Below are 6,000 nucleotides of genomic sequence, written 5' to 3' on the forward strand. Positions count from 1 at the left end.
CACTGAGCAGAGACGTTGCTCTTAGACCCTGGTTACCTCCCATATCCATTTCACCAGTCCCGATGGGGTAGTTGGGTGGTGAAGCCCAGAGGTGGATCCATCGGCAGCCGCTCTCGGTTCAACCAGAGACAATAACAGTCCTCTCCCTCGGTTCTGCTAAGCTTCCCCGTGAGACGTGCTGTGACAGAAGCAGCAGCCAGGAGTTACTTTTTCCTCCAGAAGCTGTAGAAGGGAGTGGGTTTCATCCCTGGGACACAGACTTTGCCAGAGACAGCCATCATTTTATCACCCACGGGGTGACACGTGGAGGTGGCTCACAAGCTTGCGCTGGTGGGAAGCGCAGCTCCTCCCTCGGCACTGTGTGGCCAGACAAGCTGGGAGGGCAGGGGACAGAAGCCAGATGCTCCTCCCGAGAGGGACAGGGTTTGCTACGACACAGACAACAGGCGTTGGAGGGTTTGCAACTGTAGGTCTGTGCCAGGAGCGCAGGAAGCCCGGCTGGGCAGGAGGAACGAGCTATCTATCCGTGGTGCTTCCAGGGACACTCCCTGAGCTCCCTCCCTCTGTGTGCTTTACAGGACAAGGAGAGAGGGGTAAGAAAACAGAAGGTGTTGCAGGAAAATTCACCCAGACCGATCCCCAAAAGGGAGCAAGCTCTTACAGAAGGTGGAGAGGTTTATTTTATAGCGTCCTTCTGATATGCATCATTTTCCTGTCCATCAAACACCTGAATAACTGTGCTCATAAGCCATCCCAGTTACACCTCTGGAACCACACTGTTCCTGTAAGAGTGCAAACTTTGCCGTGATGTTACTAAAGGGGAACACCTGTACTCAAATCACCTGGAAGCAACAAATATGTTTCCAAAATCGCGAAGGTAGCAATGACACCTTCACAGCACTCAGACAACGTGCAGAGCACTCCTGAGACACTTCTCCACTTCCTCATCCTCCTGCCAAAAAAAATCAGCATAGGGGTTTTATTCATGTAAAAATACATTCCTTACAAAGAGGCTATCTTACATGGTTGGAGTGTCAGCAGTTTTGCTTAACATCATATACCACACTGGCTGAACTCTGTGTAGAAGCCATGGACCAAAACTGTTGTCTTAATTCCAGACCCAAAGCGCAGAGGTGGGAAGCCATCAGACCTGTCCTGCTCATCCTCTGCGAACCAAGCCCAGCTCATCATCAGGATAACACAGACTATCTGCATGGAGAGACAGTGACACTGTCTCAAAAAGGGTATTTGGTAATGTGGACTGCTTTTTTAAAGAGGGCAACACCACGACACCTTGGTTTAAAAATACTGTTCAGTACTTTTTTCAGGGCAGGGGAGGGACAGGCAGAGATGAGATGACTCTCTAAGAGTGATTACTTCAGGCAATGAGGACTTGGAACTGAGCATTGCCATTCAGATGGTTACTACACTTCATATAAATAAAAACACTCTGCTGAGGATGGCTGAACTTCACCAGTTTTGTTTAAAAATAAGAACATAAATAAATACTACCCTCTGTTTTACCACACCTCTCAGTCTACTGCTCTAGTGAGCCAGAAGAAGCTGCAGCTGTCTCCAGGAAGCGAGTGGTGGGATACATTCCCACTCCCATCCTCCTCCTCTCTTCTTTTTGTACCTCTGTTTTGGCAGACTAACAGATATTTACAGAAACTGCACCTATTCCAGGAGAAAGGGAGTCACCACTCACATTTCCTTAAAAAACAGGTATCACCAGATGTTCTGGTCAAGAAAAAGACAAAGGTGTGTTTTAAAAGAGATTAAATCCAGGCTGGAGTAGAGTTTGGTCCTACTTGGACAGGCAAAAGCTGGGGTCCTGCCCCCAGCGACGCATGGGGTGTCAGGCAACACTTCAGATCACAACTATCCTCCCCGACTCACTCTTGCTGTCTCCTGCTATGGACAGTCAGCACATTTCTGACCACAAGGTAGGGGAAAGGAGCCTCTGTTTTGCTCCTCATGTCACAGTGGAGCAATAAGAAACGTGTTTGAGTGACATATGTCACTAAGAGCAGGACATGACAGTTCCAATTTGTCATTAACCTAACCTTCATCTCTAGCCTTACTGCGGGAGTCCTCTCCGTGACAATGCCTGAAGGATGCCTGAAAATCTGCCTCCTCCAGATCTCTGTGGTGCCCATCTCTTTAAAAAACCTTCTCTCACATTGTCTTTCTTGTCCTGCTAAGCTCCAAAGTTGATGTTAATGCTCTCCACCTCCTCAAAGGTACAATTGTGCATGGAAATCCCCATGTTCTGAGGCAGGTTAGTGCAAAACCATCAGCTCTTCTGCTCGTTCCTCCATGGGGTTTGGGTTCAGGATCCCTAGCAGAGGGATAGGTCCACAGTTAGAAAACAAAGCATTTGCTTTTAGATAAGTTTTGACCTGCCCATTTTGTAGCAAACTTTAGCTAAGTCTTTGTTTAGCTGGTTCTCCCACACTTTCCCCACCCTGGATACTCCAGCCCCATTATCTACTTAATTCTCATTATTTTTGCTTACTTACTCCTCCTGTGCATTAGAGATGCCTCGCCCACTTTCCCATTTCCTACACAGTTTACAATGCCCCAGAAAGTGGGACACTAGTGACTGCAGCAAGGACTGTAACAAGGGAGAACTGTACAATGCCCACAGTGGAAAATATTTTGAAGAAGTTAAAGGAGGAAATAATTAAGCAAGGATCTGTCCACCATGGGGGCTTCATTTAAAAAACAGGCATGTCCTTCATAGGTCTAGCAATTTCCTGGCTACCTGCCTCCATTAGTTAATTAAATTGATTAATTATATTCTTAGTCAAAGAAGACTTGCAGCAGTCACAAAGAAAAAGATGAAGAAGCAAGGGGGTTGCTAGCCTTTGCATCCCTTGTGCTGTTCTAACAGGTGATGAAGATTTCATTTCAGTGAGTAGCTGGAAATCCACTATTACCCAGAGAAGTTGTTTCTTTTTGCAGTTATTTCATCCAAAGTTTTCCCAGTTTGGTTTTGATACATCCTAGTTGGGTATCAGCCTCCTGGTTTCACTGTTCTCATCTCTTCCCCAGCCAGGGCTCAGGATTTCATGTGTCCACTCTGATCAGGGTTTGATGTGACTGTTTCACCACACCAGGCTCTGAGCAAAACCCTCCACTTTTCTGCTTTTGGAGACAGCTGAGATGCACGCGGGCATGGAAAGCCAGTGACAGCATGTTTATCCCTTGCTCATCTGAGGGCATACATAGCAGATGCTAAACCATCACTTGGTGTTTTACCTGGACACAGCCCAGAAGGGCTGGCAGCAAAGCCTGGGGAGTGCCTGGGTGTGGGGTCCGAGCCCCCCGAGCTTGCCCTCCATGCCAGCTGGTTACTGTGCAGGCTCGCCTGGAGCCAGCGCTGTGCTGCAGCATGCTTGTGCCTTGGATGAAGACTTCGCTCTTTCCCACGAGTGCAATACAGAAATATCTTTCTCAAACTGTAAAAAAAAGAAAGAGGTAGCAGACTGGAAGGCATGGATAGGTGGGGGTTAAGCACAGAGGGAAGGGGGCTGGCTGTCGGGAGGCAGAAGCAGACATAGGTGCTGGGGTGGCTCTCCCTCTGTGCTCCCCTCTCAGAGGTGGGCAGCAGGGACCCTCAAAAGAAATAGATTTAGTTCTTTGTTCATTCACTTCTGGACTCCTCTGGCCATTTAAAAAGAAATAAAAATCAGGAGCACAAGTAACACCTTCCCACAGGACTGAAACAACTAAATTCAATGGCCACAATCCAAGTCGTCCAAACACTTCTCCTCCCCACAACCCATCAGGATACCAGTTACTCCCAGTCCTACCTACCCAGGCAGCCACTGGAACGGCTGGGCTCACAACATGGCTGGGTTGCTGGGTTTGGGAGCTGCCCCAGAGCAGGGGAAGAAGCTGCTAAGTCCCCAGCAGGCTCAGGGCTGCAGGTCTCACTCCCCCTCACCCTGCAAATGGTGGAGCAGAGGGTGGGGGTCCCTTGGGTGCTCCTGGCTGGCTCACTCGGTGCTCAGATACATGAATACTTCAAGCTTAGAAATGCTTGAGCCCTGTTTTTGGCTGAGGGAGCAGAGAAATGGGAGAGTGCGCTGTCTTTCCCAGGGATGGGTGCGGGAGAGGATCCCCCAGGCCTTGCCCTCAGCACTGGCAGCAGCCCCCCAGCTTGGGAGGAGGGGATGGTTGCAGCCCAGGGATCTCTGGTTCGCAGTGGGCAGCTGTGCTGGGGAGTTGGCCAGGAGAGAGCGAGCCTGAGCTTACTTGGGTGCTACTGGTGGGAAGTTTGTGGGTTAGACTGTATGGTCAGCTCTGGACTGGGCTGAACAACTGCTTTTTGATTAACCCAGGGAGAACACCGTCCTGAGTGAGCCTAATTTCTGTAGCAAAGACCCCAGGTTTCTCTGGCTTTGGAGAGCTGAACTGTGTGGTACGATCAAAGATGCACTAAAATACAGAAGTTTAAGGGAATACTGAAAGATGGATTCTGTAATGTTTTTAAGAAGTGTTGGCATCTGAGCATGTGTTTCCAACTGCTCTGCAACATGCGGCTTGCAGGCACTGCGCAGGCGCTCACCACCAGCCACGGGTCCTGCCCACCAGCACTAGGGTGGGGACATCAGATGGGGTGGGATAAGCATGGGCTGAGAAATGGGGCTCAGCCCCTTCCCTAGACTGAAGATGTCTGTTCATCAGCTTTGTCCATGTGAGAAAGAAACCTCTTCGTGTTTTATTTCCAGAAGTGGATTCTCTGAAAACATGTCCTCTGCTCCAATGTCTGCTTGGGACCAGATAGACTAGTCCTTAAGGATATCACTGTGCACATGTGGCCACTCTTATACGTTCTGCATCTGTCAGTACTGGTATAGACTTTATAAACTTATTTATAGATGTATATAAAGTTGTTTAATCATCTTTCACAGATCCTCTCGCAAATCGCCCACTGTCTTCCAAAGCTGGAACAGACCAAATTAAAAAAATGATGGAAGAAGAGTATTTATTAACCTCATCTTCATACATGGAAAACTGAGATTAAATATTCTGTCCAAGGTTACCCACGCAGGCTGAGGAAGGAACAGAATCCAGACCTCCTACATTCCCACCACATCGGGTGACTGTCCCAGCATGAACTTCCCTTTCCGAGAAGCATTCTCAGCTATATCAATATCTAGTCCAGTTGTTAACTTCCATGAGGTTTTGTCTTTTTATATTTTGAAGACGTACTGTTCTTGTGTCCTTTCTATGAAATCCTCAGATGTGATGCTGCATTGGGTCCTTCCTGGCCTCTAGTAGATGGAATTTAAACACACTGTCTGTAAGACTGTTTGAAACCTAGACTTTGAAAAGATGTTTTATTTTAGAGCAAGAAAAAAAATCCCTACACTTCATGTTCCACTGTGAACATGAACCCAGCACTAGATTTTTGTTTTTTAGTGAAGCTCTTGCTACCTTTTCCCTCAAGCACTAGCAGCTAATGTAATGGCATCAAACACTCCTTGGGAGAGCCAGCTGCACCGGAGAGACAGTCAGGGCCACGCAGAGGCAGCCATGGTTACTCATGCTGCTATCGCTCCTCAAGCAGATTTGGCATCAGCCACTTTATTTATATTTGTTGTAAACTTATGAAGGACACCTTGACACAAGCAAGAAGCTAGTCTTCAGCTTGGCAAATAACTCTTACCTGCTCTAAAGAGACAGAGCAGGCCTGCTAGATGTTCCTTTGGACATGATCCATCAGGACGAGGCTGGAATCTTCAGTGTTCAGATGCCCACCAATATATTAGGAGGAAAGGCTTTGGAACATGAAATGCAGGTTAAGACTTGTTATCGCTATGTTTTTTTCCTCTATTCTGGCCAAGGAGAACAGAGCACTCAGTGCATTATCCTGCATACAACACCATGCAGTGGGGGATAGAGAAAGATGGTAAGAATAACAGGTGCCTAGCAGCAGCCCTGTACCTGGCTAAGGGCAGCAGCCAGGAAATTCGGTTCCTGTTCCCA

This window comes from Athene noctua, chromosome 2 (assembly GCF_965140245.1).
Source record: "Athene noctua chromosome 2, bAthNoc1.hap1.1, whole genome shotgun sequence".
Taxonomy (NCBI): Eukaryota; Metazoa; Chordata; class Aves; order Strigiformes; family Strigidae; genus Athene; species Athene noctua.